We start from the raw sequence: 27,135 nt of genomic DNA, 5'->3' as shown, positions 1-27,135 counted from the left end.
TATCTGACTGAATCACTTTGCTGTACACCTGACACTAGCACAATATTATGTCAACTATATTTTAATTAAAAAAAGATTTTTTTAAGTAAAAAAAAAAGTGTGTGCGTGAATGCTAAGTTACTTCAGTCATGTTCAACTCTTCGAGACCCTATGAACAGAAGCCCACCAGGCTCCTCTCTACATGGAATTCTCCAGGCAAGAATACTGGAGTGGGTTGCCATGCCCTCTTTCAGGCGATCCTCCTGACCCTGGGATCAAACCCACGTCTCTTTTGTCCCCTGAATTGGCAGGCGGGTTCTTTACCACTAGTGCCTCCTGGGAAGCCCATTAGAGTACAGACTTGTTACTAAAGAATTATTATTACTTTTTCCTGACTTTAACCCCTTCCCATAGTTGATTCCACTATCAGGGTCAAAGGTTTCTTAAAGATTCTACCACATAAGAAAAAAATCCATCAAGCATTTAGTATTTTAACAACTGAAACAATATTTTATAATTATAAATAATATAATATATAATATAAATTATAAATTTATAAATTATTTTTAGCCATTTCCATCATTTCAGCTTATCCCTTGCAAAGAGAAAGGTAATGTCTTATAATTTTCCTACTAAGTCAGCATATGAAAATGAAAATGAAAATTCTATCAAAAGTGCATTTGATATTGCTATGGTTCTCAGCCTTAATGAGTTCTCAAAATCTACCTGTAGGTTATTTTAAACACAAAGATGCTTGTTTGGGGCCATAACAAATGTGCTGCTAAGAACATCTTATATTTGTCTTTGGGAGCACATATATATCCATCTCTGTAGAGTAATCTGAGACTAGAGTTGCTAAATCATTGGAGAACAGAATTGCTAAATCATTTGTAGATCTACCAAGTAAAGTGTTAGTTGCTCGGTTGTGCCTGACTCTTAGTGACCCCATGGACTGTAGCCCACCAGGCTCCTCCATCCATGGGATTTCCCAGGCAAGAGCACTGGAGTGGATTTCCATTTTCTTCTCCAGGGGATCTTCCTTACCCAGGAATTGAACCCAAGTCTCCCGCATTGCAGGCAGATTCTCTACCAGCTGAGCCACCAGGGATCCCAAAGAGTTCCTAAAATGGTTGTACAAATCGACACTCAGGTGAACAGTGTGTGAGAATCAAACTGTCCTGTATCCTCACCACCACTTGGTACTCTGTCCTTTACAGTTTAACCATTTCAGTGATTATTTTAATTTCCACATCCTGAACCACTCATGAAGTTGAGCATGTGTTTATTGGTTATTTGTGTATTTTCTTTTGAGATGTGTCAAGTATTTTTTCGAGTTGGCTTTCTACTAATTCATATGTATTATGCATGTATATATATTATATTCAGGGTACACATTTGTTTTCTGTGTGTATGGAGAATATTTTTCTTTACATCTCATTCTCTTAATGGTGACTTTTGTTGACTAGAAGTTCTTAAGTTTAATAGATCTCAATTGTTGCTGTTTTGTCGCTCAGTCATATTTGACTCTTCATGACTCTGTGGACTGTAGCATGCCAGGCTTCCCCGTCCTTCACCATCTCCTGGAGCTTGCTCAAACTCTTGTCTCAAATATAAGAGATATCAAATACCAGTTGTTAACTAGTTAGGTGCTCATCAATAGTAAAATGGATAAATAAACTGAGATTTATTCACAGAATGAAATACTATACAAGACTGAGAATGAATGAATCAGAACTATCTGCAGCAATATGGATGAGTCTCACACAGCACTGAGGGAGAGAAGCTAAACACAAGAGTATGTATTTAGTTTGGTTTTTTTTTTTTAATTCCAAAAGCAAAATAATTCCATATGTTAGTCAGGATATTGATAACTTTGGCTGGACTGTAATAACTTTGGCTGGGGTACAAATGGCTCCCTTGAGCTGCTGGTGATAATCTGCTTCTTGATCTGAGTGCTGGTTACCCAAGTTTGGTCAGTTCATAAAAATTCACGTTTATGACATGGTATGTTCACTTCAATAAAAAGTTAATAAAAATAGAGGTTCATGTGCCTGAGGCCTAGGCCTAGACGGCCCAGATGTCCATGTTTCTAGTGATTCAGGTGGCAGACAGGGCCAAGGACCTTTAATCAAAACTCTGACCACAAATGGGCTTCCCAGGTAGCTCAGTGGTAAAGAATCTGCCTGCCAATGTGGGAGCTGCAGGAGACAGTGGTTCAATCCCTGGGTCGGGAAGATCCCCTAGAGTAAGAAATGGCAACCCACTCCAGTACTCTTGCCTGGAAAATCCCATGGACAGAAGAGCCTGGTAGGCTACAGTCTGTGGGGTCGCAAGGAGTCAGACATGACTGAGTGACTTCACCTTCACCACCTTGCTGCAGATATAAGGACTAGAAGTCCCATTTCTTGAAAAATGTGTTTGTTGGACACATTTCAATGGTAGGGTTATAGGTAGCATTTGAAATGCTAGTAATAGGAAAAAAATTCTTTAGTATTTTGTTAAAAAATTTTTACGTATATTTGTATCCATCCCTGGTGGCTCAGACGGAAATGCAGGAGACCAGGTTCAATCCCTGGGTCAGGAAGAGCCGCTGGAGAAGGGAATGACAAACCATTCCAGTATTCTTACCTGGAGAATTCCATGGGCAGAGGAGCCCGGTGGGCCACAGTCCACGGGGTTGCAAAGAGTCGGACATGACTGAGCAACTAACACTCAATATATTCATGGAACCACATGTGACTAGTGTGACTGAAAAGCTGAATTTTAGGTTTTATGTAATCTGCATTATCTTAAATTTAATAGCCACAGGCAGCTAGTGGTCGCCACAGTGTACAGCACAGATGTAGAACACTTCTTTCATCACAGTAAGCTCCACTGAACTGCCTGGTCTGGTCTGATCCCCTCCTATCTTTGTCCTTACTTCCTGGATTTCAGTGTTGCTGGCTGACCTTCTGTTCCTCACCCACTTTCAGCTCCTTTTCCCCCAAGGGTGTCTGCACAGGTTGGTCTTTCTGTCTAGGTCTTGTTGCTTGTTGATCTTCACATGGTAGCCTTGTCTCAGCTTCAACGTCACCGCTGCAGAAAGGCTTCCCCTTTCACCCAAATGAAAGATTCCCTTTTATGTTGTTGTCAAACAAAGCATTTCTAGTTAGATAAAAACATTTCCCATATGGTTTGTTTACTTCCTTATTGCCTGCGCCCCTTTTGGCGTGTTATTTCCCCAAATGCAGGAACCTTGAACGTCCAGTGTAGGTGGAGGACTTAAGCTTTAAACAATAAGAGGCAGAAATCAACACAACATTGTAAAGCAATCATCCTCCAATAAAAATAAATAAGTAAATAAGAGGCAAGGCTGGTAAATGTGAACCTGCTGGGGATAAAGGGATTTGAGAACCTAGGAAACCTAGGAAGAAGCTGCTGAAGAGGATTTAACTATAACTAAGGGGGTCTCTTGGAGAAGGCAATGGCAACCCACTCTGGTACTCCTGCCTGGAGAATCCTGTGGATGGAGGAGCCTGGAAGGCTGTAGTCCATGGGGTGGCATAGAGTCGGACACAACTGAGTGACTTCACTTTGACTTTTCACTTTCATGCATTGGAGAAGGAAATGGCAACCCACTCCAGTGTTCTTGCCTGGAGAATCCCAGGGACGGCGGAGCCTGGTGGGCTGCTGTCTATGGGGTCACACAGAGTCAGACTAGCAGCAGCAGCAGCAGCAAGGGGGTCTCTGAGCACCACTGAGGATCCATGAGGGAGTGGAAATTATCAACATTTGCGGTGCAATCTGTAGTGTGACTTTTCTCCAGTAAGAGGAACAGCCTAGATAGATATGCTTATCACATGTAACCCTCACAACAGCCTCTGAGGTGTGCTAAAGTGTCCCCACTTTACAATGATAAAACTAAAAGGCAGAGAGATTTAGTAACCTACCTAAGACCATGAAGCTAATAAGTGAAGAAGCTAGGATTTGAACACTGGCATTCAGAACCTAGAGCCAGCTCTCTTAGCCACATCATCAAACTGCCTCCTTCCTTATTAGAGTAGCATGTGGTGGGTATTTCATTAAAAATGTGATAAATGTCCATTGCAGGGCTACAGGATTTCCCATTCCATCCAAAATGGCAATTCAGGCATAAGAAACAAGATGAGACAGATAACAGTAACATTTGAATAAACTTATATAAGTCAAACTTTTGCCCACAAACAATGCATATCATGTAAAGAAAGAAAGTGAAATTGCTCAGTCATGTCCGACTCTTTGTGACCCCATGGACTGTAGCCTACCAGGCTCCTCCATCCATGGGATTTTCCAGGCAAGAGTACTGCAGTGAGGTGCCATTTCCTTCTCCAAGGGATCTTTCTGACCCAGGGATTGAACCCAGGTCTCCTGCATTGCAGGCAGACACTTTACCGTTTGAGCCACCAGGGAAGCCACCATATCATGTCAGAATGCATACAAAAAACAGACATTAAATACTTTAGAATGTTTAGATCAAAAAAAAGTTACAGAAAAACAGGGAGTAAATCAATAAAACAAGAGAAGAGCCTTGCATGGACATATAGAACTGGGCATTCTGCCTGAGGCTGGGGAGACCAGGGGCCGCCAGGGTCATCTCACCAGAGAGGAGGACCCAGGTCAAAAGCTTCCCCCTCCCCTCCACGGTCTCTCACAATTCTGACTTCAGAGGGCTTAGGGTTACATGGAGAAGATTTCAATACATACTGAACTGCTTATAAATATAGATATTTTTTACTATTACTAGCAGTTGTCACTCAAAAATATGAATGGCCTTCAAATCAAAAGATGATAAATAAAGATACTATATCCTTGATGGTTCTCATCTTTAGAAAAACTCAAATATGTTTTCATATTTTAGGAATCCACAGCTCTGAAGCATGGCCCAGCATTCCAACGTGTGTGTGTGTGTGTGTGTGGGAGGCGGGGGCGGTTAATATTAAAAGCAATCCTGAGATGATCTGCATGACCAGCCACACTTGGGAAGCATTGCACTGTGCCTGAGAAACTACCCATCTCTTAGTCAGAAAATAGAAGGGAGAGACATTCCAAGCATGAACAATGACAGTGCAGCATGGAAAGTCCTGGTAGCTTCTGGAAAAAGTCATCTACTAGAGCTCCAGTTTGTGGAGATAAGTGGTGGAAGCACAAGCGATGGGGTCAGATCCCACATGTGGGGGAAGATCCCACATGCCATTGAGCAACTAAGCCTGGCGCCACAGCTACTGAGCCTGCACTCTAGAGCCTGCAAGTTGTAACTACTGGAGCCCGAGTGCCTAGAGCCTGTGCTCTGCAACAAGAGAAGCCACTGCAGTGAGGAGTCCCTGCACCACAAAGAAGAGTGGTCCCCAGTCTCCACAACTAGAGAAAAGCCCATGCAAGAATGAAGACCCAGCACCACCAAAAGTAAATAATTTTTTTTTTTTTTTAAGGGAAGGCAGTCGTGTAGACTTGCTGTCTAACACATCAGGGAGGTGCAGGATAATGCTAATGTTTCTGCCATTAGAGACTGGGCAGGAGGTGGTCTCAATGTACAAACTCTACATGGATAAGATCAGGAGGAATAGGCCACTGAGCCATCCCAGAAATAAATCAAACTCTTCCTGTTTTGAATCATGTAAACCAGAATGTGGATGTTTAAACTGTTGTGTTCATTTCATCCCAACTCCACACCTAGGCTGGAAGCCTGGGAGGAAGGAATAACAGTTGTGGCTTATTTATTCCAAATACAAACACTGTGTACAAGCAGCTGGGCTTGCTCAGTGTCTTGTGTTGGATAATCTAATTTCACCTTTGGGTTCCCTGGGTCTGTCTGGTTTCTGTGTAATTGTTTAGTGAATCTGCCACCCTCTTTAAGCCCTGAATCAGCTTGGTAAATATCACTGACCCACCAGATTACATCATTGGTCATGCTGGTTTTGAGCATCTATATCCCTTTATGTCTTAGTACTTTCTCCCTTCTGCCTAGATCATTCCCTTCTCATTGGCTTTTTTTTGCTACCTTTTTTTTTTTTTTTTGCTACCCTTTTTTTTTTTTTGCCTCAGTTTTGCTGGATATTATAAAAGCAACAGTTTTGATTTCTTGTATAAAGTGCTGTTCTAATAAGCATGTTACAGTTCAGCTCAGCACCCTCTACAATGGTGCCTGAGGGAGCCTGCTGGGAAAATGTGTAATAAACCAGCAAAGAGATGATGAGACATTGGTAAGGAGGGGTCAGGAAATGAGAAAAGGGGAAGAGGCCCAAGAATTCACATGGAGACTGCAAATAAATGCATTGAGGGGAGAGGCCAAAGATATTTAAAAGACTGGAGATCACTATTCAGTGATTCAGATTCCCTGGTGGCTCAGGGGTAAAAATTCCACTTGCCAATGCAGGATATGCTGGTTCAATCCCTGGGTCAGGAAGATCCCCTGGAGGCGAAATGGTAACCCACTCCAGTATTCCTGCCTGAGAAATCCCACAGACAGAGGAGCCTGGCAGGCTACAGTCCACGGGGTTGCAAGAGTCAGACACAACTTAGTGACTGAACAACAAATTTAGGAAAGAAGATGTGACAGAATATTGAATAATTATCACTGGGAGCAGAGATGCGGGTCAAGCAAATATTTTCACTCAATTTTAGTATGGTAGAAATAGTCAACATGGCTGAAAACCTGAAAAGATTTCAAAAGAAACAGTTACTGGAGCACCTCTGCCTACCTTAACCTCTGTATAGAATTCTCTCTGGTTCAGTAACACACCAGACTTCAGAGAAGTTGCTCTTTGCTCTTAAGTTTAGGATCCCAAACTGTCCGGCCTCCCCTGCTAAGAATCCTACCTTCTCCTGAAAATAGCAGTACAAACCAATAGAGTATTTAATTTACATTATATGCAAAAAATACAGAGTCCAGAATACAGCAATGGAAGAAGGAAAATGAAATCAATGAGGGTTGATGCCATTAGGGTTAACATCAGACGCACAGAACTGTGTCCAAATCTAGCATAATTTTTTTGCTACCCTTTTATTTAAAAGGGTTTGATTTATGCACCCTTTTCCCCATCTGGGACATTGATTTGCACAGGCATATACTATATTCTATTTTATCTTTGTGTCTCTAGTAACAAATGGTGTGCCTAGCACAGAAAAGGCACTGAACACATATTTGATAAAGGAATGTGGTTATTTTCTTGACAAAATAATAATCATCGAAACTCTCAACTGAAAAAAAAAAGGAAATCATTCTGAGAATCATCACCTTAGAGACTTAAAGACTTTGAGAGTCTGTACACTGTGTCCCTCGTATCCTACTACACCTGGCTTATAAATTGGCTTATAGGCTTTCTCTCCAGTTGCAGAGAGAAATTATTCCAGAAAATCTCTCTGGTATACTCCCCACTTACCCCAGATCCACTACTTCTGCTGCTACGTCCGGCTGTCCAGACTCAGAGCTCAGTACCTCTGACCTGGAGAGATGCTCTGCACGCCTTCAGGTTTCATGACTGAGAAAATTTCCCCTGTGGTTCATGAGACCTCTTCTTTCCACCTGGCTCTTATCCCTGCTGCTGCCCAGTGATTATGACTTTATTAGGATCCAGAAATATCCTCAGGATAATAAAATCAACTCTTAGAGTGCCAAGTCAAAATGGCAACAAATACAAGATGAACTGAATTAATAGAGACACTTACAGTCACTTGGGCTTCCCTGGTGGCTCAGACAGTAAAGAATCTGCCTGCAATGCAGGAGACTCTGGTTCAATCCCTGGGCCAGGAAGATCCCTGGAGAAGGGAATGGCTAACCACTCAAGTATTTTTGCCTGGAGAATTACATAGACAGAGGATGGTCACATGAGTAAATGTGATCCTTCAGGGGGTGGGTGGTCTCTGACATGGCTGTTCATGGCAATCCCCTGGGAAATCTATGACTCCTGACTCCTGGTTCCCATCTCCATGGATTCTGATGTGATTTTTCTGCAATGAGGCCTGGAAGTCAGAATATTTTTAAAGAATTCCAGGTGATTCCTGTGTACAATTTTTAAATCACTGCTTTGGGTTGAAAACCAAACCAGTGCCATTTCCCCGCCACATTGCAAAGAACAGGCATTACTAAATGAGAATCAAACAAATCCTTAGCAGTGTGTCCTAGTCTCTTGACCCAGTATATCATCGCATCTATATAAGGGTTACTAAATGCCTGTGCACTGGCTTAGGTGACATGTTAGAAACGACCTTGCAGGACTTCCCTAATGGCCTGGTGGTTGACAGTACACCTTCCAACATGGGGAATGCCGGTTTGATCCCTGGTCAGGGAACGAGAATGCTGTGTGCCACAACCAGGGCCCGATGCAGCCAAAAATAAATAAATAAATATAAATAAGAATTAAAATAAAACACTTTGCCGGTAAAATGAGCTAAGTTGGCTGGATAGGTTTCAGACTTGTTAACATAAACCAAAAATTGTAAAATGTTACTCCATAAGGATTGATTCTTCTCTCTAGTGTGAGAACCAGGGGTGAATTTTTTTCCCTTCTTTTTATCTTACCTGAAGGCTGAAAGCTGTCTCCTCAGGGTGTGGGCCAGGATGCCCCACTCCCCAGAATTAAGGCTTGGCATTCTCTGATCCTTACATCTGCCTGGCACTGGCTGTTTTCGGAGATGCTTATCTGGAGAGAGATGGGCTGCAGCCCTCAACTGATGGGACAAACGTTAGCCTCTGGGTCTGACTCATGCTTGAAACATGCAGAGGGAGCCCAGAAGCATGCAGGCCTCCTTCCTCAGCTGTTCTTTAAACAGCTGACAGGGAAGATCACAGACACAACAGCTGAGGAAGCGTGCGGACTCAGCTTCCATTCCTAAGGCTCCAGAGATGAGGGCATGGCCCAGCCCTGGGGCTGGCATCTTCTGACTTAATTCCTGTGTGATCTGTCCCTCTCTCTAAACTCAAAGGGCCAGCTCATACTTGGTGCCAAAAGCAAAGCTTCAATTTCTGGGGGAAAACAGGGGGAGAGGGGATAAGAGCAGGTTATTAAACAGAGTGTTAACAATGTGATGCAAACTCTACTGTGTGCAGTTTAAATAAGCTGCATGTGTATGGCTTTCTTTCATTAAGCCCATTATTCTAGTTCTCTTCGGAGGCTCCTCAGAATCTTCCACCTGGAGAGTCCTGGTCTGAGGCCCATCTCAGGGTGGAACTTGGAGAAGAATGCTCACTAACTGTCCACAACTTGAACCCTCCCTGACCTGTGATTCCAAATGGATTCTGCCACAGCGCCGGTCATACAGCCCCTATGGGGTGGGGCTGGGGGACTGTCATTTAAGAAGACTCCTGGCTCCTCTCCCTGGAACATTTGCAGAGATATTCTGATCTCCTGTCCACCTGCTGGTGAAAGGGGAGCGGACATCCATTATCGGCTGGAACTGCAGCTTGAATAGAGTCAGAGACAGGCCAAAATAAGCAGGCAGGCTGGGAAAGCCGACATATTCTCTAGTTTTTACAAATATTTATTTACTTGTTTATTTGGCTGGGTTGTGTCTTGGGATCTTTCCTTACTGCCATACTGACTCTCTAGTTGTGACTCATAGGCTTAGCTGCTCTGAGGAATGCGGGATCTTAGTTCCCCAACCAGGGATTGAACTCGGGTCCCCTGCATTGTCACAAGGTGGATTCTTAACCACTGGACCACCAGGGAGGTCCCACATATTCTCTATTGACAGGACTACATCACAGAAGTTTGAGAGAAAGCTCACGGTGGGGCTTGTAGGGACTTGTAAAAGGAGAGGGTAAGCCTGTGAGCAACGCACTCCTCCTCCACATCTTGAACAGGCCCCAGCCGGCCTGTGTAGAGATAGTGATGAACTGGTCTCCTTGGCAATGGAAAGTGCTGACCCCGCAGGGCTAAAACAGGCACCTGCGAGCCTAGAAGGAGTTTATTGCTCCCACCTCTAGTGAACGCCCGTGCCAGACAGACACATGTCCTCCCACTCCTCCTCATTGCTGTCATCTGCTGCCTTCAGGTCACTCTCCATCTCTGAGTGAAAGCCTCTTCATTCCAAATTCTGAGAGATTTCAGCCTCTGTGAAGATAGCTAGTGAGCAACTTTACTTCCCGATACTGACTGTCCTTTGCTGCACTGCATTTCAACCCCCTAATAAAGGAGCCTGACCTGGATTTTAATATCCTGGAAATGCCCCAACATAGAAATTCTAAACCCCAATCATTTGTTCTCAAATCACTTCCTATATATTTTCTGCTCTCCATCTTTACACTTATCTTTTCTTTTGGAAGAAAAGTTATGACAAAAGTTATGAAAAGTTAAGACAGTGTATTAAACAACAGAGCTATCACTTTGCTGACAAAGGTCTGTCTAGTCAAAGTTATGTTTTTTCCAGTAGTCATCTATGGATGTGAGAGTTGGACCAGAAAGAAGGCTGAGTGCTGAAGAATTGATGCTTTCAAACTGTGGTGTTGGAGAAGACTCTTGAGAGTCCCTTGGACAGCAAGGAGATCAAACCAGTCAATCCTAAAAGAAATCAATCCTGAATATTCATTGGAAGGACAGATGCTAAAACTAAAGCGCCAATACTTTGGCCACCTGATGTGAAGAGCTAACTCACTGGAAAAGACTCTGATGCTGGGAAAGATTGATGGCAGGAGAAGTGGGTGACAGAGGATGAGATGATTGGATGGCATCATTGACTCAATGGACATGAATTTGAGCAAACTCCAGGAGATAGTGAAGGACAGGGAAGCCTGGCATGCTACAGTCCATGGGGTCACAAAAGGTCAGACACAACTTACTGCCTGAACAACAATCTTCACCCTCTAGATCTGTTCACAAAACCCCTCTAATTCCTTGACCTCTTCTCTCCTTCCCATCTTGCAGGACCCTCTTGGCCTCATCTACAATGACTCAGCCGAGATCCACGGGTTCTGAATTACTATCTCAAAATTCACCATCTACATTCTCTGACTCGAAACTCTGGTGTTGCTGCTGCCATGCAGAATGGCAACAATGCGACAATGCACTTACTTCTGGCTTCCAAGCTCAGCTGAGCCCTCAGCACGGTTTGCCAACTTTCTGTTGTTCCAGCATCTTCATCCCATCTTCTCAATGACTCTCAGTTGATTGCTTCATTCCTACTTTATCCACAAAACTGGCACCAGCAGCAAAAGGAGCAATATCCGACTTCCTTTTACTCACACACTGCAAACTCGTTCTCCAGCTCTGCTCAGCTCTTGCCTTGGTTGGCATGGTCTTTCTCCCCTCACCCCCACTGAGTGCCTTGCCCTGTCTCCTTCCTGTTCCCTCTGGAAGTGGCCTCATCAATCATTCTCCTGTTTTTCTTTACCTTCAATGTCTCCTCTCTACCAACCCCTCCCCTTGTCTACAGACCTGTTGGCTTTCCTCTCAACCTAATGTCCTACCCCTGACCCAGTGTACGCCATCTGGGCAAGCTGTGGGCCACAGAAAGCCTATCTTTGCAAATAAAATCTGACTGGAATATAGCCATGCTTATTTGTTTATATATTACCCGAAGCTGCTTTTGTGCTGAACAATAGAATAGTTGAAGAGTCATGACAGAGATCATCTGGCCAGCCAAGCCAAAAAGATCTGCTCTGTGGCCCTTTAAAGAAAAGATCACTTACTCCTCTATCCTCACCATGCTCTTCCTTCCCTCCTGGCCACTCCTCAATCCATGGTAATTTTGTCTGCTTCTGTGGTTTACTTAATCTTCTTACTCTTCCCTTCCTCAGGTCACTCCAGTGACTCACCATCTACTCATTGAAAGGCAGGGGAGAGTCTCTCATTCCTTAGTCATTCCTCTGCTGCAGTGGACATTTGGAGATCACACCCTTCTTGAAATTCTAGGGAATGATCCCAGATATAAATGCCCAGAGGAGCCAGGCAGGACACCTCAATGAACGAAATGGCCACCTCAAGATATGAGCCTGTGGGGTCCTGGAGAGCCCGTCACCACAGCAAAAGGGCTGCTTCTGTGCAGCTGTGAGGAATCTGGGCCCTACATAGCCAGATATTCCAGTGCTTCATGGACAGCTAAGCATGCAGATTTTACGAGGCATCACTCGACCCTTAGAAGTTGGCAACAATTAAAATATTACAAACCCTGAGGAGCCAAACAAAGTGAAACTTTTGGCCAATTTGGCCTCAAGGCTGTGGATGAGTTCCCCTGGTTCCATGATTGAACTTTCTTGTTCTCTTGGGGAATCTTGATTCTTTGCTTCTGGAGGTTCTCTGGGAGCCAGCATGCCTCTGCCCTCTCATATGGGAATGAGACCCTCATCCCCAGCTGTGGGTCTTTTCTTGCTACAGAGTTTCTTGGGTGAAATTCCAAATCTCTCTCTCACTCTCTATCCTGTGCACCTGCTTCTGACTCCCATCTCCAAATGGCAAGTGGACTGCTCCACCTGGAAGTCCCACAGACACTTCAAACTCCACTTTAGCCCCACACCACCCTCAACCCCTGCCCTCTGCCAAGCCAACACTTATTTGGAAATGGACTCGGGTTTCCCCCAACAAAGCTGTCCTCCCCTCCATCTTTCCATCAGGACTGAGGTGCCTCTCACTGTGTCTTCAGAATATTTTGGTAACTATACTTTATACAAAGTATTAACAGTATTACAATTAATACTGTCTCTGTATCTGTCTTACCTGCCTACAGTACAGCCTCTCAGTGGGCACCAGCTGTCACATTAATCTTTGTATTCCCAGCTTCTAGCTAAGTGCTAACATATAGTAAGTTCCTAGTAAATGTTTATGAGATTATGTTAAAAATCCTTCAAGCTAGGTTTCAATAGTACATGACCTGAGAACTTCCATATGTACAAGTAGGATTTAGAAAAGGCAGAGGAAACAGACATCAAATTGCCAACATTCGTCGGATCACAGTGAAGGCAAGGGAATTCCAGAAAAACATCTACTTCTGCTTCCCTGACTACACGAAAGCCTTTGATTGTGTGGATCACAACAAACTGTGGAACATTCTTAAAGAGATGAGAATACCAGACCACCTGACCTGTCCCCTGAGAAACCTGTATGCAGGTCAAAAAACAATAGTTAGAACCTTACATGGAACAACTGACTGGTTCCAAATTGGGAAAGGAGTCCGACAAGGCTGTATATTGTCACCCTGTTTATTTAACTTATATGCAGAGTGTGTACATGCTCAGTCACTTCAGTAGTGTCCAACTCTTTGCAACCCCATGGACTGTAGCCTTCCAGGCTCCTCTGTCCACATCATTCTCCAGGCAAGAATACTGGAGTGGGTTGCCATGCCCTCCTCCAGTATATGCAGAGTACATCATGCAAAATGCCAGGTTGGATGAATCACAAGCTGGAATCAAGATTGCTGGGAGAAATATCAACAAGTGGTATGTAGATGATACCACTCTAATGGCAGAAAGCAAAAAGGAACTAAAGAGTCTCTTGATGAAGTTGAAAGAGGAGAGTGAAAAAGGTGGCTTAAAACTCAACATTCAAAAAACTAAGATCACGGCATCCTGTCCCATCACTTCATGCCAAATAGATGGAGAAAAAGTGGAAACAGTGGCAGATTTTATCTTCTTGGGCTCCAAAATCACTTCAGATGATGACTGTAGACACGAAATAAAGATTCTTGCTCCTTGGGAAAAAAGCTATGACAAACCCAGACAGTGTATTAAAAAGCAAAGACATCACTTTACCAACAAAGGTCCATCTAGTCAAAGGTATGTTTTTTCCAGTAGTCATGTACAGATATGACAGTTGCACCATAAAGAAGGCTGAACCCCAAAGAATTGATGCTTTTGAACTGTGGTGCTGGAGAAGACTCTGGAGAGTCCCTTGGACTGCCAAGAGATCAAACCAGCCAATCCTAAAGGAAATCAACCCTGAATATTCATTGGAAGGACTGATGCTGAAGCTCCAATACTTTGGCCATCTGATGTGAAGAGCCGACTCGTTGGAAAAGACAATGATGCTGGGAAAGACTGAAGGCAAAAGGAGAAGGGAGCAGCAGAGGAGGAGATGGTTATATAGCATCACCGACTCAGTGGACATGAATCTGAGAAAACTCTGGGAGACAGTGAAGGACATGCTCAGTCCATGAGGTCACAGAGAGTCTAACATGATTTAGTGACCAAACAACAACAACCATAAATGTTTGGCAAATTAATACACAAACAAACAAAATACAAGAAAAAGATGCACTAAGAATTTAAATTGCCAAGTTTTCTATGTCTTCAGAACATTTTCACTAGTGCAATTTTTGTTTTATGGTGTCTTTGATATGCAACTAGTATTACTGTTGACATGTTAGTATTTTATCAGAGAAGAATGCAATTTTCCCCTAATTATGATTTTTAAAAGCATTCATTTTCATGCCAAGGGAAAACTTTGTTATATCCAGCAATTAAAAGAAAAATAGTAAAATGTAATAAATTGAAGTTAATAAAGTAGACTGCCAAATGTCTGTTAGGGAAATTAAATAAACAGTCTTGTTTAGGCTCAGAGACAAAGCAGAACAGTCCTCTGAACTTGCTTCTAATCTGCCTGGACACTGCCCTGATATGAGTGGCTTGAGTGGCTGCCTACTGTGAGTGCAAGCCTTGCAGCACCATAGATAAGATGGTGGAACATTCCTGAGATTGTTGAGCCCCTGGAGGGGAGCTGGCCAACCAAGCCCTAAGCTTAACAACATTTCAAGTTTTAAGACAAAATAAACAGCATTAACATGAAACCATCACAACAAACTATGGAGAATTCTTAAAGAGATGGGAATACCAGACCACCTGACCTGCCACCTGAGAAACCTATATGCAGGTCAGGAAGCAACATGAGAACTGGACATGGAACAACAGACTGGTTCCAAATAGGAAAAGGAGTACGTCAAGGCTGCATATTGTCACCCTGCTTATTTAACTTATATGCAGAGTACATCATGAGAAACGCTGGGCTGGATGAAGCACAAGCTGGAATCAAGATTGCTGGGAGAAATAGCAATAATCTCAGATATGCAGATGACACCATTCTTATAGCAGAAGGTAAAGAAGAACTAAAGAGCCTCTTGATGAAAGTAAAAGAGGAGAGTAGAAAATGTTGGCTTAAAACCCAACATTCAGAAAACAAAGACCATGGCATCTGGTCCCATCACTTCATGGCAAATAGATGGGGAAGCAATGGAAACAGTGACAGACTATTTTTGGGGGCTCCAAAATCACTGCAGATGGTGACTGCAGCCATGAAATTAAAAGATGCTTGCTCCTTGGAAGGAAAGTTATGACCAACCTAGACAGCATATTAAAAAGCAGAGACATTACTTTGCCAACAAAGGTCTGTCTAGTCAAAGCTATGGTTTTTCCAGGAGTCATAGTTAGACTATAGTCTAACCCATAGTTAGACCATTGAGAGTTAGACTATAAAGAAAGATGAGTGCCAAAGAATTGATGCTTTTGAACTGTGATGTTGGAGAAGACTCTTAAGAGCCCCTTGGACTGCAAGAAGATCCAACTTGTCCATGCTAAAGGAAATCAGTCCTGGATATTCATTGGAAGGACTGATGCTGAAGCTGAAACTCCAATACTTTGGCCACCTGATGCAAAGAACTGACTCATTGGAAAAGATCCTGATGCTGGGAAAGATTGAAGGCAGGAGGAGAAGGGGACGACAGAGGATGAGATGGTTGGATGGCATCACCGATGCGATAGACAGGAGTTTGAGTAGGCTCTGGGAGTTGGTGATGGACAGGGAAGCCTGGCATGCTGCAGTTCATGGGGTTGCAAAGAGTTGGACATAACCGAGCGACATGAAACCAGAGCTGCAATTTGCTCACAGATTGATGATGATATCAGTTTATATCCTAGGATTATAAGCAGGAACTCAGTCTTTGAAGTCCCACCCACAGAGCTGATGCACTGCCTGGAACCTTTTCCCAATTAGGACTCCAGATGTGCTGTGTCACGGACTTCCCAGTGCTGTTCAAGTCTGGATGTTGGTCAAAACCCAATTTGGTGATGTATCCTCTGCTGTTTCTATTTCTTTTTTCTTTTAGTATTAGTATACTGAAAGTAAGCCAGATAATCTTCTAATAAATACTGGTATTATTTATTTGTATATAACAAGTGGATCATTTTGTTAACAAATCCTTTGAATCTGAGACAAAAGTGAAAACTTTCAACAAAACAATATTGTAAACAAAACAGTGTGATGACAGATCTCTGCTAATAAGTGTGAGATTTACTGGGAGAATTTACTAACACACATGACAGAAAAAGTAGTTTCTTGATCTTAAAATATTGTTATATGGAATGATAGCTAACAATGAAACAACAAAAATTTCTCTCAAGCAAATATAGAAGGCATTGATGCCAGCTCTCTAGAGGGATTCGTAATACCCTATCAAGTACTTGATTTTGTGACATTTAAGAATCCTGTGAGCTATATCTCTTGTGAAAGGTGGTGGGAGCAGGTCAGGGTGAAAATGTTGAATTAATACAGCTTATTTTCATCCATGGTCGTATCATTACTGCTTGCAATTAAAATATTGAAATAAAGTTCTCCTTTTCTACCAATAGGTGGCAATATTGTTTTGGGACCAAAAAAAAAAAAAAATGACACCTTACAGTTGTTTTTTTTAAAGACTTCTAGATCTATGCTTTCACGCATTGGAGAAGGCAATGGCAACCTACTCCAGTGCTCTTGCCTAGAGAATCCCAGGGACGGGGGAGCCTAGTGGGCTGCCGTCTATGGAGTCGCACAGAGTTGGACACGAATGAAGTGACTTAGCAGCAGCAGCAGCAGATCTATGCTTGATCTTTATTTTATTCCAGAACTCTAGGCTTCGGAGTGCCCAGTACAAATAGCAGTGGAGTAAACAAGGCGCAAACATGATATTTGAAGGAAGCTGAAGAGTTTACCAGTATCACCCCTTCATTTAGAACCAACTTGTCTTTGGAAGAAATGCACACTGATTCCTCTCCCCTTTTCCATCAAGTAAACTTAGAGTGACAATTGAGGCAGAAAAATAGGCACCATGTTGCAAGTGGTCAATCTGCTTCTCTGAGAACCTCCAGACTGGGTTACGTTCAAATCACTAACCTTCTCCCCAGCCTGGCAAGAACCTATTCTGAATATGTATTCACATAAGCCTCTTCTTTACACTGATCATTGGGATGGGACTGGAGAAAGGTATACAAATTTGTTGATGCTCTATTAGTTTTTTAATTCATTCATGTTTATGAGCTTAGGTAACCATCATACTGTTTAAGATATAGAACATTTCCAGCACATCAGAAGGTTTCCTATGCTCTCTTTAGTTTTTAAAATAAGGAAGAAATTTTATTTCTCAAATACTCGAAACAAAACAAACAAACAAACAAACAAAAAACGCCTCACAAGGCAGAGGAGCTGAAGGGAGGGAGGGGTTGTTCTACTTTATACATTGATCTGGGTCTCTTTGTAGCCTTGAATAGAAACTCTGCGGTAGACACACTTTGGAACGTGTATTCAGTGCATGGATGGGATGGAAGATATCAAGTCACAGTAAGGATGTGGAGCGACGAGAAGAGTGCATCAGTGGTGGGTGTGTACAGTGAGGCAGTCACTTGTGTGTGTATCTGTGTATGTGCACCTATTACCAAAAGGTGTATACTAGAATGTTCAAAGTAGCAAATAGGCTATCAACAGTAGAATGCATGCTGACTTGTGGTATATTTTCACAATGAAACACTATACAGCCACAAGAATGAATCATCCACAAATACTATAACAACATGAATGAATCTCACAAACATAATATTAGGGGAAAGATATGAAAGATATGGATATGAAAGAGTATATACTCTTAAAAAGCTGTTGTGATCATGCCTTGATGGCATTCAAAATTAATCTGTGTCCTGACCTGTTGACCGCTGTTAGCCTTGGATGGGAGTGGGGATGGGAGAAAGGGTTTCCTAGGTGCTGGTGACATTCTGGTTCTCGGCGTCACAAGTGTGTTCACCTTATGAAACTTCATCAACCTGTACACTTACTTTTAGGAAATATTGGGTTGACTAAAAAGTTCGTTCAGGTTTTTTGTACCATCTTACAGAAAAATCCAAACAAACTTTTTGGCCAATTCATGTAAATTATACTCTAATTAAAGTTTTAAAATATTAAACTCTAATCAAGTACAGATAAAAGGCACGTCCACCTGGAATGACAATGCAATCGGATGAAGGAAATCACATTTCAGTTAGGTCCTCAAACATGATAAGCCTTCTCAGGTAGAGATGGAGAACAGGCATTCTGGGGGGAAAAAAAAGGAATACTTTAATCAAAAACATGGAGGTTTAAAAGAGTAAGGAACATTTGCAAAATGACAAAATTGGCCAAAGAATAAGATTGGTATAAGAAATAAGCAAGGTCTTAAATAGCAGATCTTGCTTCTTTCTTGTAATAACCCACTTGATTAGCATTTCTTCTCTTTTTTCCCCCTCTTTCTTATTTTTTAAATTATGAAACTATGGTAACACATTTACCAGACTTGGAAAATACAGACCAAGGTTACATATAGTTCCACTATATATTACAATTAATTTTTAAGTAGATAACATTTTTAGTTGAAGTTTCAATATCAAACTCTCAAAAGTTAATAGAATGAATACACAGAGAAGTAAAAGGATATAGTAGATTTGAAAAGCACTATGAACCAATTCAACATGATTAAGATTTATATAATTTTCACACAACAGTAGGATACAAATTCTATTCAAGTTCCCATAGACTACAAACTAGGAGATGCTGGAACATATCCAGGGACATAAAACAAAGTGCAAAACTTCCATGGTCTAAAGATACTGAAATACAGAGTCTGTTATTGTACCACTGTGGAATTATATTAGAAGTCAATATCAGAAGATATTTTAAGATAATCCACATATTCTCAAGGGCAAGCATTACTTGACTCTTTAAGGGACTTAAACACTGAAGGACTTTTCAGGGATTCTCCCAAAGGCAAAATTCTTTGCAAGGTAATTTGACATGTTCAAGTCAAAGAGGCTGTGCAGTCCTGTGTGTGCAAAATAAATGGCCTTGGTTAGGTCACCTTGTGGAATGTCTCCCGGAACTCCAGTGCCTTCCTGCATTGTCCTTGGGTTTTTTTTTGTTTGTTTTTGTTTTCTGTATTCTACACTTTGCCTTTAAATAAAGAAACAGGAAAAAAGTCTCACAACTAGACTGAGGGAGTCTAAAGAATTTGGTCTTACTGGAAAACATAGTGAAGTTTTTGTTTTATTTTTGTTTTTTAAGGGAAAAGCACAATGATCACATGGAGAAGGCGATGGCACCCCACTCCAGTACTCTTGCCTGGAAAATCCCATGGACGGAGGAGCTTGGTAGGCTGCAGACCATGGGGCCACTAAGAGTCAGACACGACTGAGTGACTTCACTTTCACTTTTCACTTTCATGCATTGGAGAAGGAAATGGCAACCCACTCCAGTGTTCTTGCCAGGAGAATCCCAGGGATGGGGGAGCCTGGTGGGCTGCCGTCTATGGGGTCACACAGAGTCGGACACAACTGAAGTGACGTAGCAGCAGTTAGCACCACAATGATCACATCTACACTTATCAATTTCCCTAATGGCTCAGATGGTAAAGAATCTGCCTGCAATGCAGGAAACCCAGGTTCAGTCCCTGGGTTGGGAAGATCCCCTGGAAAATGGAATGGCTACCCACTCCAGTATTCTTGCCTGGAAAAACCCATGAACAGAGGAGCCTGGTGGGCTATAGTCCAGGGCATTGAAAAGAGTTAGACACAACTGAGTGACTAACACTTCACTCTTTGGGAAGCTGGATGTGCAGGATGCAGAAGAGGAAGGCGTAATTGCAGGCTGTAGAGATGTCACTTGAGTGCATGAGACCCCTGTGCCCACCCACCTCTTTATTCTAGCCTTTCACCTAACCTTAACCTGTTACAAGCCAGTCATCCCATCACTTGCAGCTCCTCCAACCAAATCCAGCCTCCCGGCTTTGCACCTGGGGCTCCAACCCCTTGCAAGAGCTTTTTCTGCCCCCTCACTAGGCTCACCCTGAAAATGAGCCATGTCTCCTCCCAGCAGCACTTCCAGAAGCTTTGTGTGTGAAAGTTGTCAGTCGTGTGCGACTCTTTGTGATCCCATAGACTGTAGCCTGCGAGGCTCCTCTGTCCATGGAATTCTCCAGGCCAGAATACCAGAGTGGGGAGCTGTTCCCTTCCCCAGGGGATCTTTCCAACCCAGGGACTGAACCCAGGTTTCCTGCACTGCAGGCAGATTCTTTACCATCTGAGCCACCAGAGAAGCCCAAAAACCATTATGGACCAGGCAGTGCCAACTGAGCACTGGGGAGAGACTGGTCAGTCGTGTCTGACTGTTTGTGATTGTGTGGACTGTAGCCCACTAGGTTCCTCTGTCCATGGAAGTTTCCAGGCAAGAATACTGGAGTAGGTTGCCATACCCTTCTCCAGAGGATCTTCCTGACTCAGGAATTGAACCCAGGTCTCCTGCATTGCAGGCAAATTATTTACTATCTGAGCCACTAGGGAAGATCCTCCAGAAGCTTTGCCATAGAACAAATCAAAGTCTCCAAGTACAAAATTTTGTCTTCAGGATCAAAGAATGTGTGTAGAAACCAAATATGGAAAGTAAGATGAAAACACTTTCAACTGTCAAATCATGTACAGATTCTGAAGGAAAATTAAAACCCTATTAATTTTTAAAATTAATTTTCCAACAATGAAGTTTCATTCCTGGACCTCATCACTTTCAGTAGTTCCTCTGGGGTCCTGAGAAACCACAGACGCTTGTAGTCATGTCCATACTGAAAAACCACCAGGGGTTACCTCAGAAGGTAACCACAGCCCAATTTTGCGTTGGTACACAATGTTGCACAACATGCTGCCCCTCTTCCCTGCCACACCACCAACCACAAGGCACTTCCTGGTTATTGGCAAGAAATTACAGATTGAGAATTGCGTCATTGGGTCTACTTTTACGGGCCCCAGTTGTGAAATGTTTGAAGAAAGTGAATAAGGGCTAAAGAGAACCATCTGGATGTTTTCCAAGGTTCAAAAGGAAACAGGAAAACTCAAGTAATTCACATCCTTTACACCTTTTATGCTGAACACACCATTAAGCATTAAGTATAGTCATCTACAAGTGTAAATATTGGCCGAGGTGACATACATGCCAGGCAGTGGCAGGTTAAAAGCACAAATATTTGTAGAAGGGTTTCAGTGCCAGGACCCAACCCTGGTGAAGAGGAATGGAAGCCAGCTGATGGCTCAGCCTTGAGCCGGCAGAGTGAGGTGACTGATAAGCCTGCGGTTTCCAGACAAAGGGCAGGAAGGGGACTGCTCATCTGGAAACTCATGGGACAATGGTGCTCACCGGAATATTGATATTTTAAAAGTTTAAAAATTCGGAGGCTCTATCCCTATCTTCACTTGTAGATAGATTTCACTGATCTAAGGAAAGTCCCCCATGTCAGGTTTTTAACACGTCATTCTAAGGTGCAGCAAAGTTTAAGAATTACTGAAAGAGCAGGAAGGCAGGGGAGTTAAACCTGTGGGGTGAGTTCAGGGTTGCAATTGCTCTCTAGTGAGAACACATTCTCACTGCAACCCACTCCTTTCCACCCCACCCACACTCACCCAGCAACCACCAGCTGAGTCTGATGTCTCCTGAGTCGGGCCCCTGGAAGATTCATCTTTATGCTCTCCAACCCCAGCTCTCAACCCGGCACAACTCTCTAAATCAATCAATCACCAGGTTCTCTCTAGTCTGTATCTAAACTCTCAAATCTGCCTTCTTTCCACCTCCATCGCTGCTGCCTTATTCTGGGCAATTGTTGAGCACCCACAACTCTTTAGGTGCAAGCTATACGCACTGCATTGGTGGATAAAACAGACACAGTCTTTGCCCTGTGCGGCTTACAGCCTAATGGGAGAGAAAGACTATAATCAGGTAAGTGATCAAAATAGTTTAAGAAGAGAAATCTAAGCACTGAGAAGGAAACAGGTAGGGTGCAATGACAGGGTAGGGGAGGTAGAGGAATGTGACTAGACAGGGTGGGTTGGAAGGGGCTTCCACGAGGGTCACATATATTCTTTCTAACCCCTCACATCATAAATAACCTTGATCCCATTCCCTTTCACTCCATCTCATACACAACCACCAGAGTAAATGCTGTAAAAGCCCAGACACTTTAGTTAGGTTTTGTAGCCTCTTTACAACCCATCTCCTACCTACCATGCCAGGATCACATGCCCCTGAGGCTCTAACCCCCTCACGCCACTAGCAGCTACAGGATCACCATGGTCTTTCTTTTTTTAAAAAATAACTTGATGTATTTATTTTTGACTGTGCTGGGTCCTCACTGATGCTCAGGCTTTTCTCTAGATGCAGTGAGTGGGGCTTCTCTCTAATTGCAGTGCGGGGCTTCTCACTGTGGTGCCTTCTCTGGTTGTGGAGCACAGGCTCTAGGGCGCTGGGCTCCATAGTTGCAGCCCCTGGGCTCCAGACTACAAGCCCAATAGTTGTGGCGCACGGGTTTAGTTGCTCCGCGGCATGTGGGATCTTCCTGGATCAGGGATCGAACCCGTGTCTCCTGCATTGGCAGGCGGATTCTTTACCACTGAGCCACCAGGGAAGCCCACCATGGTCTTTCCAACCCACAGTGTACACCACTGCCCTGCCAAGAATGCCCTTTCCATCTGGCTTGTTCCTATTTGCTTTTGAGAACACGTCTTACGTCATCTCCTACAAGAAGCTGCATGGGACCTTCCCTGGTTTGAGGGGAGCTTCCATTTTCCTGGGGTTCCAGGGCACTTCATGTTTACATGAAGCACAGCACTCTTCACTGTGTGACGTGACTGAAGTTTTCCTGGTCTGCTCCTTCTCTGACTTGGAGTATCTTCAGGACAGAGACTGTATCTCGCTCCTGTTTCCTGTGCCTGGCACAGCACTTGGCAATTTAAGACACAGTCAATTTGAACGTACGCATGGAGCGCCCTTTGGATACTTTTAGGCTCTTTGCTGGTCCTGCTAGGTCTCAACAGGACACAGGGTGACCAGTTGTCCCAGTTTGCTTACTGGCTCTGAAGCCAGAAGTTGGAGTGTATTTTCTATCTCCATTACATTTTTTCCACATAACAATAACACAATATTCTCTACATTGTTTTTAAAATCATTGATACCATCTAAATCAAACAGCTGACAGAGGATCATGTTAGAAAACTTTGAAAAAAAAAAAAAGAAAACTTTGAAAAACACAGATAAACAAAAAGAAATCACTTAAATCCCATCTCCAACTACAATCGTTATTAACATCATAGCAGGCATCCTTCCAGACATGTTCCCACACAGTCATCACATATGAATATGTCCAGGCATGATGTGTACACAGGCACTGTACTCTCCCCTACAGTCCCACTGCCCTGACTGCAGTATTACACAAAAGGGACTACTTATTTGCTGCTTAGAGTGGTTTAAAACACAGTTGGTAAAAAACTGCGGTTTAAACACAGTTGAGGTCTTTTACATTTTATCAGTTACTTAAATCAGAACATGTTACTTTCACTTTGGACCATGTGTTCTCTACCTTGGGCTTCCCTGGTGGCTCAGTGGTAAAGAATCCACTTGCCAGTGAAGGAAACACGGGTTTGATCCCTGGGCCAGAAAGATCCCCTGGAGAAGGAAATGGTAACCCACTTCAATATTCTTGCCTGGGAAATCCCACGGACAGAGGAGCCTGGGAGGCTACAGTCCATGGGGTGGCAAAAAGAGTCAGACATGACTGAGCGACTAAAGCACGCATGCACTCTGGACCTTTATTATAGCCTCAGTATTTTCAAGCCCTCTGTGAGCTAGTCCTATCTGCCCTGAAGTCTTTCGAAACCATTTCTATCTGGAGTCCTCAATCTTCCCGCTCCAATGTGGGCTGGGTTCTCTGTGGGCTGCTGCCCAGCAACCATCCTGGGACTTTATGTCTCTGCTTCCTGTGTCCCCAATCTTCCTTTTCCTTAGATTACTCTCTCTTATTGCTGAAATCCACCTCAAGCAACTTTTTAAGGAAAGGTGTGTTAGAGGAAAAATTATAATTCTTGAATATTTGAAAATGCCCTTCCCTCTTTCCCCCAAATTCAATCGATAGTTTGGTAAAGCATAGCAATAATCTGGATTTAAAAATTTCCCCAGACAACTTTGAAAGCCTTTCTCCATATTTTCCTTAGCATCTCAAGCTGCTGGTAAGTTTGAAGGAGTTAATGATAACTATTCTTTGTAAGTCTTACATTTTCTCTGTCTTCCCACCCGCCTCACCTCAGGTTTTAAGGTGTCTCTTGCAGTTCTCTGGAGAAGGCAATGGCACCCCACTCCAGTATTCTTGCCTGGAAAATCCCATGGATGGAGGAGCCTGGAAGGCTGCAGTCCATGGGGTCAATGTGGGTCGGGCACGACTGAGCGACTTCACTTTCAATTTTCACTTTCCTGCATTGGAGAAGGAAATGACAACCCACTCCAATGTTTTTGCCTGGAGACTCCCAAGGACGGGGGAGCCTGGTGGGCTGCCGTCTATGGGGTTGCACAGAGTCGGACATGACTGAAGTGACTTAGCAGTAGCAGTTGCAGTTCTCTGTGTAATTTCTAGATACAACACAGTGTATACTTTACGGAGGTTGACAGAGTAATGCTTCCCACCCCCTCCCAAAAATGTCCATGTTCTAATCCTAGAACCTGAGAATTCATTCTCTCATATAGCAAAAGGGATTTGGCAGACATGATTAAGGTTATCTACCTAGAGATGGGGAGATTATCCTGGATTATCTGGCTGGGCCCAATTTAATTACATGTGTCCTTAAAAGTAAAGAGACTTTCCCCACTGGGTCAGAGCTGGGACAGAAGAAGGAAGAGATGTGAAGTGTGAGAGGGACTTGAGCCATCACAGCTGGTTTGAGGACAGTGGATGAAGACCCTGAGCCAAAGACCACAAGTGGACTCTGGATCTGCCCTGGGCTGACAGACAGCAAGAAAATGAAGCCCTCAGACATACCTGCAAGGAACTGAATGTCCCGGAAATGGAGATAAACAGGAAACAGATTCTCCCTTAAAGCCTCTAGAAAGACACACAGACCAGAGGACACCTTGATTTTAATCCAGTGAGAGCCACACTAAACTATGACCTGTAGAGTTTAAAGTAATAAGTCTGTGTGTGCTTTAAATATATGTAAAGTCTCTAAAGTTTATGGTAATTTGTTATAGCAGCAACAGAAAACCAGTACATTCATATTTTGGTAAGTGCTGCCAAATTTTCCTTCCAAAAGGCTGACTTTATTTATACTTATGCCAATAGTTGAAGAGAAAACTCTTGTTCAAAACCTTCACCGACATAAGATATTTTCAATATCTTAATCTTTCCAAGCTGATTCTGAAAAAATTTCATTTTTATTTGTTATCCTCTAATTTTGTATACAAGGTTAAACATCTTTTATGTATTTGTTAAACATGTTTTGTTTTGCTTGGAATTACACTGTTCTTTTTTTTAGTCACTAGATTTCTGAAATTTCAAACTGTTATGACTATGTGTACAAAAACATATGCTGTTAGGTATGTACTAGTGGAGACAGAAATGGCAACCCATTCCAATATTCTTGCCTGGATAACCCCATGGATAGAGGAGCTTGGCGGGCTACAGTCCATGGGGTCACAAAGAGTCTGACATGACTGAGCACACATATAACAGGTATGTACTAGATACTTAATGATTTGCATCTCCTTTCTGCTGTGGAAATTATGCTGCCTATTAAACTAGGTGCCAGAATCTGCTAGCTGCCTAAGTCAATACCAATATCCTCTTCCTTAGTAGGAGTACCGTAATTATTATGTGATCAGATTGCTGCCCAAAATAAAAGACTACATTTCTTAGCTTTCCTTGCAGGTAGGTTTGGCAAAAGAGATGTAAGCAAAAATATGGGAAAGCTGCTTAAAGATAGCTGACACTGCAACAACCCCCACTGCTTTAAAAAAGAAAAAAAAATGGTTCTTGTTTGACTTTGATTCAGACACAATGGCTAAAGTTCCAGCAGCATCTTGGACTGTGAGGGGCCTTGAGAACAGAGAGAATCTACTAGATGGTAGAATAGGAAAGTAACACGCTAACATTCCTGGTGACCCACTGAAGTCACCAATCACCTCAGAGCTATCTACTTCTTTTATACAAGTGAGAAACTTCTACGTTGTCAATCTCTGAGTTTTTAAGTGATTTTCTGTTGTTTGATACAGCAAATCTGATCCTAATACATGATCCCAGCACTCACTGATCTGTTATGTCTTTTATATTTTACCTCTTACACCTTTTACCTTTTATGCCTTTTATATTTATCTTTTATAGTTTACCTTTTGTTTTTGACATCTCAGAAGCTACCAACTGGAAAATCTCTCCTATTCTAAAGTGTACCTCTGTTCCCTGAATTTTTTTTTTTCTTCATGTTAGTGATACCCGGGTTTTTCTTTTCATGTTAGAGACCTTCATCTGATATCTGTTGATCCTTGGTTGCTGTTCACATTAAGATTTAGGCAATAATGGGACAAACTAACAACAGATGCCTCCTGATTAGATGCATTGAGAAAAGTCTCTTCCTTTTGTGATTTGCTGCCAGTAGTGTAGAGCCTGAATTTAATCATAAGGAAACATTAGACAAACCAGAACTGAGTGACATTTTACAAAATAACTGAAGAGTAATCTTAGATGTCAATACCATGAAACACAAAGGCTATGAAGTTGGTCATCACTGAAAGAGATAAAAAGAGACATAGCAGCTGAATGCAATGTGATGGAAATTTCTATTGCTAATAGGAACATTATTTTAATTGGCAAAATCTGAATAAGATCAACAACTAGATAATAGTATTTTGTCAGTGTTAACTTTCTGATTTTTAATCAATTTCCTGTACTTGTATAAGAATATTTTAAGGAAATACACATTGGAGTATTTAATATTTTAAGGAAATATACATTAATGGAAATACACCTTAAAAAATGAGGCATCATGTCTGACTAATTGAACAGTTCAGGGACAAAATGAAATGTTTGTATGTCTATCTACCTATCTATTTGTCAAGAAAAGAGAAAGTAAAAAGTAAACATATTAAC

At 42.6% G+C, this 27,135-nt stretch overlaps 1 protein-coding gene across 3 annotated transcripts in view; it reads right to left on the bottom strand.

The window, feature by feature from the left end:
- The window catches only part of ASNS (asparagine synthetase (glutamine-hydrolyzing)), a 147,939-nt gene that overhangs the window by 63,462 nt on the left and 57,342 nt on the right, over positions 1-27,135 (bottom strand). For all 3 annotated transcript variants that reach the window (XM_027540089.1, XM_027540093.1, XM_027540091.1), the window contains exon 3: positions 18,160-18,254. The gene's annotated coding sequence lies outside the window, so the exon portion shown is untranslated. The remainder of the gene's footprint in view (positions 1-18,159; positions 18,255-27,135) is intronic.

This window comes from Bos indicus x Bos taurus, chromosome 4 (assembly GCF_003369695.1).
Source record: "Bos indicus x Bos taurus breed Angus x Brahman F1 hybrid chromosome 4, Bos_hybrid_MaternalHap_v2.0, whole genome shotgun sequence".
Classification (NCBI taxonomy): Eukaryota; Metazoa; Chordata; class Mammalia; order Artiodactyla; family Bovidae; genus Bos; species Bos indicus x Bos taurus.
The sequence above is the reverse complement of the archived record's forward strand: the minus strand, read 5'-3'. Positions and strand labels throughout refer to the sequence as shown.